This window comes from Muscardinus avellanarius, assembly GCF_963383645.1.
Source record: "Muscardinus avellanarius genome assembly, chromosome: 3".
Taxonomy (NCBI): Eukaryota; Metazoa; Chordata; class Mammalia; order Rodentia; family Gliridae; genus Muscardinus; species Muscardinus avellanarius.
In genome coordinates this window covers 35,391,106-35,404,751 of record NC_137788.1, presented here as the reverse complement: position 1 = coordinate 35,404,751, position 13,646 = coordinate 35,391,106, and the positions used below count along the sequence as shown (strand labels likewise).

Here is a 13,646-nt window from a genome sequence, read left to right as displayed (position 1 = left end):
GCCGCGGCGCGGGGGCGCGGGCGGGCGGGCGGCGGCGGCGGGTCCCTCCCTCCCTCCCCGGCGCTTCCCCAGCTGCCGCTGCCCCTCAGCTGCGAGCGGCGGCGCCGGCCTCGCCCCTCCCCCAGGTGGGGCCCGGGGCGCCGGACGCGGATCCCCGGGCGCCGAGGCCGCGGACGGCGGCCGCCTCGTCCCGCGTGACCCGCCCCTGGCCCGGCTCCCCGGCCCGCGATGCGGCCGCTTCCCTTCCAGCCCGGGGGGTGCTTAATGGCCGGGAAGGCGGGCAGCACCCGGCGCCTGGCGAGTGCCCGGCGAGGTGAGGAGGCCCGTGCAGGGGCCTGTGCGTTCCCGCCCATCCTGTCGCCGTGTCCTCTGCTGGCGTTAGGGCACCGCAGCCGGCCCTCGCGGACGTGTTGCTGTCCGGTGTGTGTTGCATCCTGCCCACGTGGTAGGCTGTCCCGTCCCCCCACCCCATCCATTTCTGCAGCTGGTGAGGAGGGAGCGTAACGGGATGGTTTTTCCTCTCTGATTTCCTCCGGGTGGCGTGGACGGTGTTAAGGTCAGTTTGCTTTTCCGAGGCTGACTGTTGGTGAGAGGGAAGAATCAAAGAGTTGCACTCTCTGAAATTGAGACCAGTAGGGGACATTCCAGGGGTTAGTTTTCATTGATAGCTTTTTTTTCTTAGAGTCCATTAGCTTTTCTTGTTCTTTGCTGTTTAATCCCCAAAAGAGGATAAGCGCTTGCTACCGATGGATTGGGGCGTATAGTTTTCATTTCTCTTGTTTTACTTTTGTGTGTATGATCAACAAAGGTCGTTTTTATTTTGTGTTGCTGCAGTGAATGTCTGTGCTGTTCCTAGTCGGATTCCTGAATGGATAGACCTGAAAGATTATGATTGGGGGGGCATCTTATATCTCTCTCCCTAACGTTTTCTTGTGTTTATTTTTTCTTCTATTTTGTTCACTAGTGAAAAAGTGTGCGTGTCCTATAGGAGTGTTACTAACATAGCTCTTCTTGCAAGGCAGCACTAGTTACTTCCACCTAGTTCATTTGTGGAAGCTTTATGTCACTTTCCCTCTTTCTTTTGAGTACATTGGACTTTGTCTCCTGACACTGGTTTTGAAACATGTGTTTTGCGTGTTTCCATCTTCCCGTGTTTTCTCTTTTGAGGCAGATTGTTCTTTCTACAGGGAATGGGCCATGCTAACAGTGAAAGAAACCCTTTACTCCTTTAGACTGCGGTGTGTAGTTAAAGAACAACAAAAAAGTAACTGATTGGATGGGGCATATAGATGTGATTGAATTTTTTAATTTCTTAGGGAAATCTGAGAGTTTCTCTTTCTCTTGGTTTTGTGTTAGAGTTGAGGTGAATCTTGTTCTTGATTTTGTGCTGCTGAAGGTACTGGGGAGTTACTCATGCCTTTATTAGGTGTTTTTTGGATGAGGCCAGGACATGTTTATTTTGGCTTTTTATAGTTCATAAGTTTGGGTGAAATAAAACATCTGTTTTGAAGTCACTCTTTAGATACTGAAATTGCCAGGATTCTCGTATTTTTAACATTGTATAGTCAAATTGTGTTTTTGATATCCCCTTTTTCTTACATCTGGTATAATTGTTAGTATATATTCCCTTCTATATAGAATAAAAAGTTTTAAATACAGATTCTATCTGCTTTCATTATGCTAAGTATGGGTGGAGCAGTAGAAAATAGAATGTTGTTCTGTTACATTCTCAGGCACACACATATATATGTGTGTGTATATATATACATACATGTATGTATATATTTAGTAAGTCAGCATTTGTGTATTCTACGAAATACTGAAAATCTGTCTGTGTGTGAAGTAGTCTATAAGAAGAGACACAAGGAATAAAATGTGGGACTTGAAAAGCTTAAAGTTCTGTTGAAAGATGAGCAGAAGTGGTTTCTTCCATTTGGAGAAACAGCATGTATATCATTCATAATCACCAAACAACATCCATCTTCTGTTTGGGATAACAGTACAACTAAGGTCAAAGGTATATGTGACAAGTGAGAGAGAGAGAGGAATTTCCAAAGGGGAAGAAGTATACTCTAGGAGATTGAACAGATGTGTGTCAGGGTATTTACAAAAGATTATCATAACCTTGACTGTCACTGAGAATCTGTTGGTGAAGTGAGTTTAGGATTGGTGAGGGAGTCTTTTTGTGTTGTGTAATACTGGAGATTAGAGCCTAGGGGCAGTCTACCTCTGAGCTACACTCCAACCCCCTTTTTTTTTGTTTTGAAAAAGTCTTACTAGGTTTCTGAAAATTTTACTACATTGCTGAGGCTGTCCTCAAACCTCTGATGCCCCTTTCTCAGCCTTCCAAGAATTGGCAGGTACACACCACCATCTGTGCCTCTCTTGTAGAGGGTCTTTTAAGGATAGAGTTTAGTTTGATAGGATACCATAATGGTTCTTAAAAACAAGAGTAAAGTGATAATGCTCCTGAGGAAGGTCTTTGTTTCAGTGAAGTGTTCTGAGTGTTTTAGGTGTGGGAGACTGTCTAGAATGCTCTTGAAGAATTTTAGAAATAAGATAATGAAGATCTGACATAAGGTAGTGGTTTGAGAATAAAATAATAGCTATCATGTATCCCAGGCATTGTTCTAAGCTCTTTACATGTATTTAACTTATTACATATCTATCATGAAGTATTATAATCATGAAGGGACTTTGGTCAAGTTACTTAAAGTTATGCATTTAATCATTATATATGAAGAGTAGGCAGATGATATACAGATATTTCAGTAACAGGGCTAGAGTAGTAGTAAAGCATGAATAGATGTGTGTTTGGATGCTGGGTGTGGTACCCCATGCTTGTAATTCCAGCATTTGGGAGGCTGAGACAGAATTGTGGTTCACAGACAGCCTCAGCTAATTAGTGAGGCTCTTTGTAACTCAATGAGACCTTGTTGCAAAATAAAGAATAAAAAAATAGGGCTAGGGGTGTAGCTCAGAGGTAGAATGCCCCTGGGTTCCATCCCTAGTACCCCACCCCCCCACCCCCCCAAAAAAGATGTGTGTTTGGAGGGAAGTAGTATAGTGGGGAAAGAACTTTGAGGTTTGGGATTTTGGGTCACAGTAGGCTACTAGGTAAAGAAAGCATAAGAGAACAACCAGGAAGTACAGGAGTACTACAGAAACCCAGGATAGGAAGATTTTCTACAGTCTTGAAATTCAGAAACAATGACTATAATGAACTAGACCCAAAGGAAGTAGTTTGTAACCATAGGAATTTGAAAAGAGTTTTCATAAGAGTCTCCCCACCCCCCAAGATCTGTAGAGGTTATAATCTAGTGTATTTTTCGTATTTTCTCCTAATGCTTCCTTCAGTCTCATTCTTCACATATCAGTGCTATTCAGGTATCAGAAAACTCTGCTTTTACTTCAAAAGAAAAAAAAAAAACTTGTATTCTAAAGACATTTATACTTTAATAGTTCTTTTTTAAGATTTGACCTGTCCTAATTAGTTCTTAGGATGGATGGAGGGATAGACTCTCTCTCACTCTCTTTTCTTTTTTGGTACTGGGAATTGAACCCAGAAGCATTCTACCTGCTATACTCCGAGCCTGATTTTATTTATTTGGAAACGGAGTCTCACGAGGTTGCTGAGAGCCTAAGTTGCTGAGTCTAGTTTCTAACCTGTGATCCTACCTCAGCCTCCTAAGACTGGGATTACAGGCCTGGATCACCAGACCTGGCTTGTCATATATTTCCTTAACAGCTTCATTGAACTGGGTTTGATGCTGCATGCCTGTAATCCCAGTACTTGGGAGGCTGAGATTCGAAAGTGTGAGGCCAACTTCAGTAATTTAGTAAGAACTTGTTTCAAATTAAAAAATAAAACAGTGCTGGGGGTGTAACTCAGAGGTAGAATGCTTCTGGGTTCAGTCCATAGTACCAAAAACAAAGCTTTATTGAAACATAATGTATACACCGTACGATTTGCTTATTTAAAGTATGCAATTTAATGGTTTTTAGTATATTTACCACAACCACAGTAATTTTTAATATATCATTAAAAAAAAATCCTGTGCCCATTAGCAGACACTCCACATTTCCCTCTCTCCAATCTGAAGCAGCCATCAATGTACTTAACATCTCTATAGCTTTTCCTATTGTGAGCATTTTCTGTAAATGGAATCATACGATTTCATATCATAAAGTCTTTTGTGTCTGTCATCTTAGCATGTTTCAAGGGTCATCTAAACTGTTGTATATAATGATTTTTCCATTTTATTGCCAAATAATATTCCCCTGTATGGATATACTACATTTTTATCCATTTATCAATTGATGGACATTTGGGTTGCTTACTTGCTTAAATAAACCCTTTTCTATTTTCATCTGATCTTCACATTATCAACCCCTCCCATGGCTCTTTAAAAATATTTTGACTTGCCCAGCGTGTTGGCACACGCTTGAGAGGCTGAGACAGGAGGATCACACAGGTTCGAAATCAGCCTCAGCTTAGGCTCTCAGCAACTTAGTGAGATCCTGTTTCCAAACAAATTATAAAAAATAGGGCCGGGGGTGTAGCCCAGTGGTTTTAGAAAGCCCCTGGGTTCCCCCTCCTAGTATCACACAAACACACACACAAATTTAATTTCTGTGTATTTTGCTAGGCCTAAGGGATATAGAGATGAATAAGACATGGTGCTTAGCCAGGTGTGATGGCGCACACTTGTAATCTCTGTGCTTGGGAGGCTGAGACAGGAGGATTGCGCAGATTCGAAGCCAGAGACCCTGTTTCATATATATATATGTCTGGGAGTGTTGCCCGGAGGTAGAAGGCCCCTGGGTTCCATCCCCAGCACCACCAAAGAACAACAACAACAACAACAACAACAACAACAACAACAACAAAGGCATGGCATTTGAACATTCCTATTGAGCTTTAGTGGTTTGCATGTTTTCTCACACATATCACTTGCTCTCATAATTCCTTATAAAATTGAAAGAACAATTTGGAGTTTGGGTTAGGCGACTTGCCCAGGATGGCACACTTAAAATCAGTGGGTGAGCAAATATGTTTTCTTAGTCTGTTACTTACACTACCCTGTGCTGGTGGTGTAAATTAAACAGGATCCCCACGTAAATTCCTGGAGACTTGGACAGACTGGAAAATTCACTTACTCGGAGAATCATTGAGTTTTAATGATTAATCTTTGGAATTTATAGACTCAACCAGATTTTGTCACTTGTTTGCCCTATGTGTTAAGTCATTTCATATTTCTGCCCCCTTCCCTTTTTTGGTACTGGGAATTGAACCTAGTGCCTCGTACACTGAGCTACATCCTCAGCCCTTTCCTGGTTTTTTTTTTTTTTTTTTTTTTTTTTTTCTTTTTTTGGTGGTACTGGGGATGGAGCCTAGTCTATCTCCGGGCTATACTCCGGACCCATTATATATATATATATATATATATATATATATATATATATATATATATATAATTTGGAAACAGGGTCTCTTAAGCCTGTGTAGGCTGGCTGAGCGCTCCTCCTGTCTCAGCCTCCCAAGTGCGGGGATTACAAGCGTGCCCCACCATGCCCAGTGACCTAAAAATTTGAGACAGGGTTTCACTAAGTTGTCTAGGCAGGTCTCTAATTTGCCATCCTCCTGCCTCAGCTGCCCAAGTAACTAGGATTATAGGCGTGCACCACTGGGCTCATATTTCTACCTTTTCTTTTAGAAGTATAATGGGGGTTAATATTGTGATGATAGGAGTGGTAGTGATAATAATAGCAATTAATATATTTTTGAGGCTTTACTACTTGCACAGAGATGAACTAAATGCTTTACATTTATTGTTAAAGATAGAACTAGATTTTATTATTGAAATTTTAAAGATGAGGAATTAGGCACAGAGAGGTTAAGTAACTTGCTTGAGGGTGTATAGCCAGGAATGGAAGGAGCTAAGGTTTGAACTCTTGCAGTCTATTTTTAGAACTCAGTAGTTCTTAGCTGGAAGTGGTAACATGGGCCTGTAATCCCAGGGATTTGAGAGGCTGAGACAGAAGGATCACAAGTTTGAGGCCATCCTCAGAAATTTATTGAGACATTGTCTCAAAAAATAAAAAGTGTTGGGGATATACTTCAGCAATAGAGTGCCCCTGGATTCAATCCCAGTGCAACTCCTCTCACTAGAACTCAGTAGCACTTTATTACTATATTGTTTTGTTTACTGGTTGTGAATTAAATACAGGGCAATATTTCAGGTGAGTCTGACTAGAATTTGATTTAATTTTGAATATAGTTGGAGAAGCAGCTAATCATCAAAATTTCACTTGCTTTTGCATCCATGTATTTAAAAAATAACAGTATAGTGTACAGAAATATGTGTTCTTTAGAGAGGAATAGTTTTTTGTTTGTCTATAATAATACCCTTTAACTCAGAAATTGCATTATTTTCACTGCTGGCTTTGTTATTTAACTTTCCACATCACCACTATTCAGTAACCCTGGCATCATAATGCAAAAGCTCACTTTTATTCTCTTTTCAGCCTTCCTATAACTAAATTTTTTCCCCATTTTTAACTGTTAGCCTTTCAGTCCTAGAGGGAGGTACTCTTTACTTTTTCTACCTCAAAACTCAGAAAACACCAGTGGCATTTTATGACAGCTGTCAAAAATTTTGACCATCTTAATTGGCATAACCAGATTTTAGTGCACAAATAAGAACCAAAGCACAATGTTTTGGTTAAAGAGATTGACTTATACTGAAATTGGAAAAGGCATCTGCTGTACAGGATTTTTGATTTAATAGAATTTGTTATAACCAGATCAGCAAAGCATTATTACTGTGGGCCATCTGTTGGAATATGGAAATAGCTTTGTTACATGGAACCAGATGTTGTACTTATATTTGTAACAATGTCATTCTGCCTATTTTAAGTAACCTTTTGTAGTTAGGGCTGCTGTTCTACTTGATTATTTATATATATATATATATATATATCAAATGATAACCTGAGGATATGATGTCTTTCAAAGCAGTTATTGTACTTCTGAAGGATCAGGACAAAACAAATGAAACAAATGACTCATGTGGTATCCAACGGTTTTAACATATTTAACATAAGTTACATATGAGTGTATGATAGGAGAGAATTAGAACCCCACTAGAACTCTTACTTCAACACCACTAATAGGCCCAGTTTCTAATAATTTCTAGGCCATTTTGGTTACTCCAAGAATTTTACCATGAGCCGGGCGTGGTGGTGCACGTTTGTAATCCCAGCATTTGGGACACTGAGACAGGAGGATCACAGTTCACAGACAGCCTCAGTTACTTAGTGAGGCCCTTTGCAACTCAGAGAGACCCTGTTTCAAAATAAAGAAAAAAAAAATAGGGCTGGGGGTGTAGCTCAGAGGTAGAATGCCCCTGGGTTCCATCCTCAGTACAAAAAAAAAAATTTACCATGAATCTATAATATTTGCATTTTAATGTAATTGGATCTACATTAACACTGCACCGACTTCAAGAAGTATCTGTAACATTCAAATTTGTAGAGTACATTAAGAAGAACTCTTGTTAAAACATAGTCTTAGAGAATTTTTAGTCTCCAAAAACTGCCCATGTCTATTTTTTGTTATCTTCAGATAATAAGTAGAGAGGGCCATGAATGCCATTGAAGAGTTCACCAACTTTTCCATGATGACACAGCATCTAAAGGAGACGTTGCCCAGTCAGCTCATTTTCAGCCAGTTTTCACCTGGAGTACAAAGCTGAATATTGTAATCGAATTCTGCCTGGATAAAGTCTTGATCAGTGGCATAGTGGTATAAAGAAGATCTGATTTTCTGAGCTGAGTATGGTGGCATACACCTATAATCCTTGTACTTGGGAGGCTGAGACTGGAGGATCAAAGGTTCATAGCCAGCCTCAACAATTTAGCAAGGCCTTCAGCAACTTAGTGAGACTCCGTTTCCAAATAAATAAAATAGAGCTAAGAGTAGAGCTCAGAGGTAGAATGTCTTTGGGTCCAATCCCCAGTAATGCAGAAGAGGAAAAAAAAATCCCTGATTTTTTGATTGTTGGAAGAATTTGGTGCCAGTGTGACTTTATTAAAAAACTTAAAAAATTAACTGGGTGTGGTGGTGCATGTTTGTAATCCCAGCATTTGGGAGGCTGAGACAGGAGGGTTGTGGTTCGAGAACAGTCTCAGCTACTTAGGCCCTTTGCAACTCAGTGAGACCCTGTTTCAAAGTAAAGAGCAAAAAATAGGGCTGGGGGTGTTGCTCGGAGAAAGAATGCCCCTGGGTTCCATCTCCAGTACCGCAAACAAAACAAAACAAAAACTTAAAAATTGAGCCAGGCGTTGTGGCACACGCTTGTAATCCCAGTACTTGGTAGCCTGAGACAGGAGGATTACAGGTTTGAAGCCAGCCTCAGCAGCTTAGACCCTGTTTCCAAATAAAATATAAAATAGGAAGCCAGGCATGGTGGCACACACTTGTAATCCCAGCATTTGGGAGGCTGAGACAGGAGAATCACGGTCCGCGGACAGCTTCAGCCTCAGCTTCAGCCACTTTGTGAGGCCCTTTGCAACTCAGTGAGACCCTGTTTCAACATAAAGATTAAAAAATAGGGCTCGCCGGGCGTGGTGGCGCACGCTTGTAATCCCCGCGCTTGGGAGGCGGAGACAGGAGGATCACGCAGGTTCGAAGCCAGCCGTGCTGGCGTAAGAGACCCTGTTTCAAAAATATAAAATAGGTCTGGGAGTGTAGCCCGGAGGAAGGAGGGCTTCCAGGAACCCCAGTACCACCAAAAAAAAAAAAAAAAAAAAAAAAAAAAAAAAAAAAAAGGGCTGGGAGTGTATCTCAGAGGTAAAATGCCCCTGGGTTCCATCCCTAGTACTGGAAAAAAAAAGTCTGGAGGTAGAAGGCCCCTTGCTTCCACACGAGCGCGCGCGCGCGCACGCACACACACACACACACACACACACACAACTAAAAATAGGTTATTAACATCCTAGGTTTTAGCTGATGGGTACATGGATACTTATTATTAAATTGTTGAAAATTGAGCCAGGCATGGTGGCCCACGCTTGTAATCCCAGCATTCAGGAAGTTGAGACCAGAGGATCTCAGTTCACAGACAGCCTCAGCTGCTTAGTGAGGCCCTCTGCACTTAGTGAGCCTCTGTTTCAAAATAAAGAATAAAAAATAGGAGCCGGGCGTGGTGGCACACGCTTGTAATCCCAGCATTTGGGAGGCTGAGACCTGAGGATCGCGGCTCGCAGACAGCCTCAGCTACTTAGTGAGGCCCTCCGCAACTCAGTGAGACCCTGTTTCGAAATAAAGAATAAAAAATTGGGCAGGGTGTGTAGCTCGGAGGTCAAATGTCCCTGGGTTCCATCCCCAGACCTGCAAAAAAAAAAAAAAAAAGTAATAGGGCAGGGGGTGTAGCTCAGATGTCAAATGCCCCTGGGTTTCATCCCCACACCCACAAAAAAATTGTTTAAAATAACTTAATGTTTCTGTGGCTTTGCTTTAATCATTTGAAATTAATTAGTCACAACAGGAAATATGTAGCTGTCAGAGTAGGTTGGCCATCTGAATGAAGATGGAGCAGACTGTCCTGGAAGGATGTGAATGATATTTGCTATCAGGTTCTGATGTTGTGGTTATGTTTGTGAACCTGGCATGCTGTTCAGAGTAGACAGGTAAAATGTGTCATAGAATGAAATGCACAAATAGTCCCACTCTATACATACAAAGCAGTCATGATCAGAAATGCTGTCTTTGCATAGCAGAGAAAAACATGTCCTATATTGTTTATTATAGGAGGATGTGCATTTTTGACACATTTCCACCTTACATTTGGATGATATTTTTTTCAGAAGTATTTTCTCTAATTTACTGAATTTTGGAGACTTTCAATACACTTGTTGTAATAGGCAGGACAAGTAATATTCTGTTGACAAATGAGAAAAATGATGTATAAGCTAAGACAGTGTCATTCGTTAAGTAGCTTACTTAGTTAAGTCTACTTAGTCATTACTAAGTAGACTTACTTAGTAGCAGAGCAGACATTAAAACCAAGATTGCATTCTTTTTCTAGTCTTGTACTCTTTTTGGTAATTCCACAAAGGCTTTTTTTTTTCTTTTTTTCTTTTGTGGTACTGAGGATGGAACCCAGGGTCTTTCTACCTCTGGGCTATACTTCCAGACCTATTTTTACTTTATTTGGAAACAGGGTCTCACTAAGTTGCTGAGAGCCTCACTCTGTAGCTGAAGCTGGCTTTGAACCTATGCCATCTTCCTGTCTCAGCTTCCCAAGCACAGGGATTACAAGCGTGCGCCACTACGCCCAGCCCACAAAGGCTTTTTTTTTTTTTTTTGTGGCACTAAGTATTTATTTTTGTGGTACTGGGGGGTGGAACCCAGGAGCTTTTTACCTCGGCTATATCCTCAGCCCTATTTTATAATTTATTTGGAAACAGGGTCTCACTAAGTTGCTGAGTGCCTCACTAAGTAGCTAAATAGCTGAGTCTGGCTTTGAACTTGTGCGATCCTCCTGTCTCAGCCTCCCAAGTGCTGGGATTACAAGCGTGTGCCACCATGCCCAGCTGGCATTAAGAATTGAACCCAGAGCTGGGCGTGGTGGCGTACGCTTGTAATCCTTGCATTTGAGAGGCTGAGACTGGAGGTTCGTGGTTCACGGACAGCCTCAGCTACTTAGTGAGGCCCTTCCCAACTCAGTGAGAACCTGTTTCAAAATAAAGAATAAAAAATTGGGCAGGGGGTATAGCTCGGAGGTCAAATGCCTCTGGGTTCATCCCCATACCCGCCAAAAAAAAAATAAAAAATAAAAATAAAGTAAAAAGAAAGAATTGAACCCAGGTGTTTTCTTCCTTCTTCCTCTGAGCTATAACCCAGCCTGATTGTATTTTGTGTGTGTGTGTGGTGGGGGGGGTGCTGGGGATGGAACCCGGGGGCCTTCAACCTCCGGACTACACCCCCAACCTATTTTATATTTTATTTGGAAGCAGGGTCTCACTGAGTTGCTGAAGCTGGATTCGACTCAGCCTCTCAAGTACTGGGATTACAAGTGTGGTCATCACGCCTGGCTCTGATTGTATTTCTTATCTGGATATATCAGAATGGCCCTGGCTTCAGTCCTCAGTAACACACACACACACACACACACAAAATGATTTTTATAGTTCACATGTGAAATTGGAAAAATGTGACTCTTAAGACTTTTAAAAATATTTTTATTGGTGCATTGTAGTCAAACATTTTAATGGAATAAAAACCTTGTGGAGATATACATGCACACATCACCCAATTAGCCTTTATCCAATCCCCATCCCATTCCTTTCCCCTTCCTCATTCCCATGCTTTATTTAGTGATTGACTTTGATATATTTAAGTACATCATGTGCTTTAAAGAGTTTCCATCTTCCCCCTCCCATCCCCTCAGATAGGTCACTTAATTGTTCCTCTGTAGGGCCCCTTTTTCAACTAGTTTCTCCTATTACCCATTTCTCCCTAGTTTTCGCACATTAGGAAAAGCATCTGATTTCTTATTTTTTTGTGACATTTCTCTGTAGATGCGATAATTTTGTTTTCCTTTATGGCTGGGTAAAATTTCATTGTGCACATTTCCCTTAGTTTTGTAATCCACTCATCTGTTGATGGACATCTTGGCTGGTTCCATAGTCTTTTTTTTTTTTTTTTTTGCGGGTCTGGGGATGGAACCCAGGGGCATTCAACCTCCGAGCTACACCCCCTGCCCTATTTTTTATTTATTTGGAAACTGGGTCTCACTGAGTTGCAGAGGGTAAGTAGCTGAGGCTGTCCGCAAACTGCGATCCTCAGGTCTCAGCCTCCCGAATGCTGGGATTACAAGCGTGCACCACCATGCCTGGCTGGTTTTCTTTTTTTTTTTAGTAGATACTCATAGGTGATATTGCTGGGTCATATGGTAAGTTCATTTTCATTCTTCTGAGGATCTTCATGCTGTTTTTCAAAGTGGTTGCATTAATTTGCAGTCCCACCAATAATGTATTAGAGTTTCTACTTCTCCACACCCAAAGTTTATCTCTTCCTTGAAAATCTTTTTATTTTCCACACTATTTCACTATTTGCTGAAATCATGACAGTGAGAAGGTGACTATGATGAGTTGAACCACTCACACCCAATTCTTTAATAGAGGTCACTTGGATCTAAAGATCTGCTGAGAGATGGGGTGAGGTAGCCGCAGCTTCAAGTGCTTCCTGACCACACGATTGCAGGGACCTGCTGTTCCTTTGCTGTGCAGCAGGCCCAGGTCCCGGCCTCACCGCTTGGCAGGCCCCAGTCCCGGCCCCGTGGGCCCCAGCACCAGACTCGCCGCCTGGCAGACCCTGATTTCAGTCCCACAGGCCCTGGCACTGGCCTCACTCCATGGCAGGCCCCTATCCTGGCCTCGTGGGCCCCGGCATCAGTCTCACTGCTTGGCAGGCCCCTCTTAAGACTCAGTTTAAACATGTGCTATCAGAGTGTTTTGCTTTTTAGGCAACTATGTAAATAAATGGGTGTGATAAATTATTTTATTATAAGTGGATCAAGTTGTGAGTATATTAAGTGGTTTAAGTTTTCCTTTGCAGTAGAATTTGGTCATTTCAAGAAATTAATTTTATTCCCTCAGCAACAGCCAAAACCTTAGCTTTACTCAAAGTAATCGTCAATAAATAACCTAAAAATAATATTCTACTTTATAATGAAAACTGTATCTAAGGATCTACTTATCTGCGATTCTCTGGAAGGTTTCTAATAAAAACTAGTAAACTGGACATGGTGGCTAACGCTTGTAATCCCAGTATTTGGGAGGCTGAGACAGGAGGATTGTGGTTCGTGGACAACTTCAGCTTCTTATGCCCTTTGCAACTCAGTGAGACCCTGTTTGAAAATAAAGGATAAAGAAATAGGGCTGGGGAGTGTAGCTCAGAGGTAGAATGCTCCTGGGTTCCATCCCCAGTACTGAAACAAATAAACAAAAAACTAATAAAATCCAAGTTGATAGTGTTTTTTTTTAAAGTTTTTATTCTTTTAGTACCAGCAATTGGACCCAGGGTTATTCTACCTCTGAGCTATGCCCTCAGCCCTATTTTTTATTCTTTATTTTGAAACAGGGTCTCACTGAGTTGCAAAGGGCCTCACTAAGTAGCTGAGGCTGTCCACAAACCATGATTCTCCAGTCTCAGCCTTCCTAGTACTGGGATTACAGGTATGTACCACCATGCCCAGCCAATTCTTTTAAATTGGTGCATTGTAGTTGATAGTGTTTCTTTAAGGTACAATTTTTTTTCTTCTTCAGGTCTGGGTATGGAATCCAGGGGCATTTGACCTCCGAGCTACATCCCCTGCCCAATTTTTTATTCTTTATTTTGAAATTGGTTCTCACTGAGTTGCAGAGGGCCTCACTAAGCTGAGGCTGTCCGCGAACCATGATCCTCCAGGTCTCAGCCTCCCAAGTGCGGGGATTACAAGCGTGGGCCACCACGCCCGGCTAAGGTACAATTTTTAATACAGGGACATTGGATTCATTCATTTTCTTTGCTTGAACATTTATGTATTACCTGTTATGTCCCGGGCACTGTACTAAATACTGGGGACAGAAGTGAAAGG

At 41.7% G+C, this 13,646-nt stretch overlaps 1 protein-coding gene across 1 annotated transcript in view; it reads left to right on the top strand.

Moving 5' to 3' along the window:
* Nucleotides 1–408: 408 nt before the first annotated feature.
* The window catches only part of FOXJ3 (forkhead box J3), a gene marked incomplete at both ends in the record, with an annotated part of 123,850 nt that continues 110,612 nt past the window's right edge, over nucleotides 409–13,646 (top strand). The window contains one exon of the mRNA XM_080692967.1: nucleotides 409–445. The remainder of the gene's footprint in view (nucleotides 446–13,646) is intronic.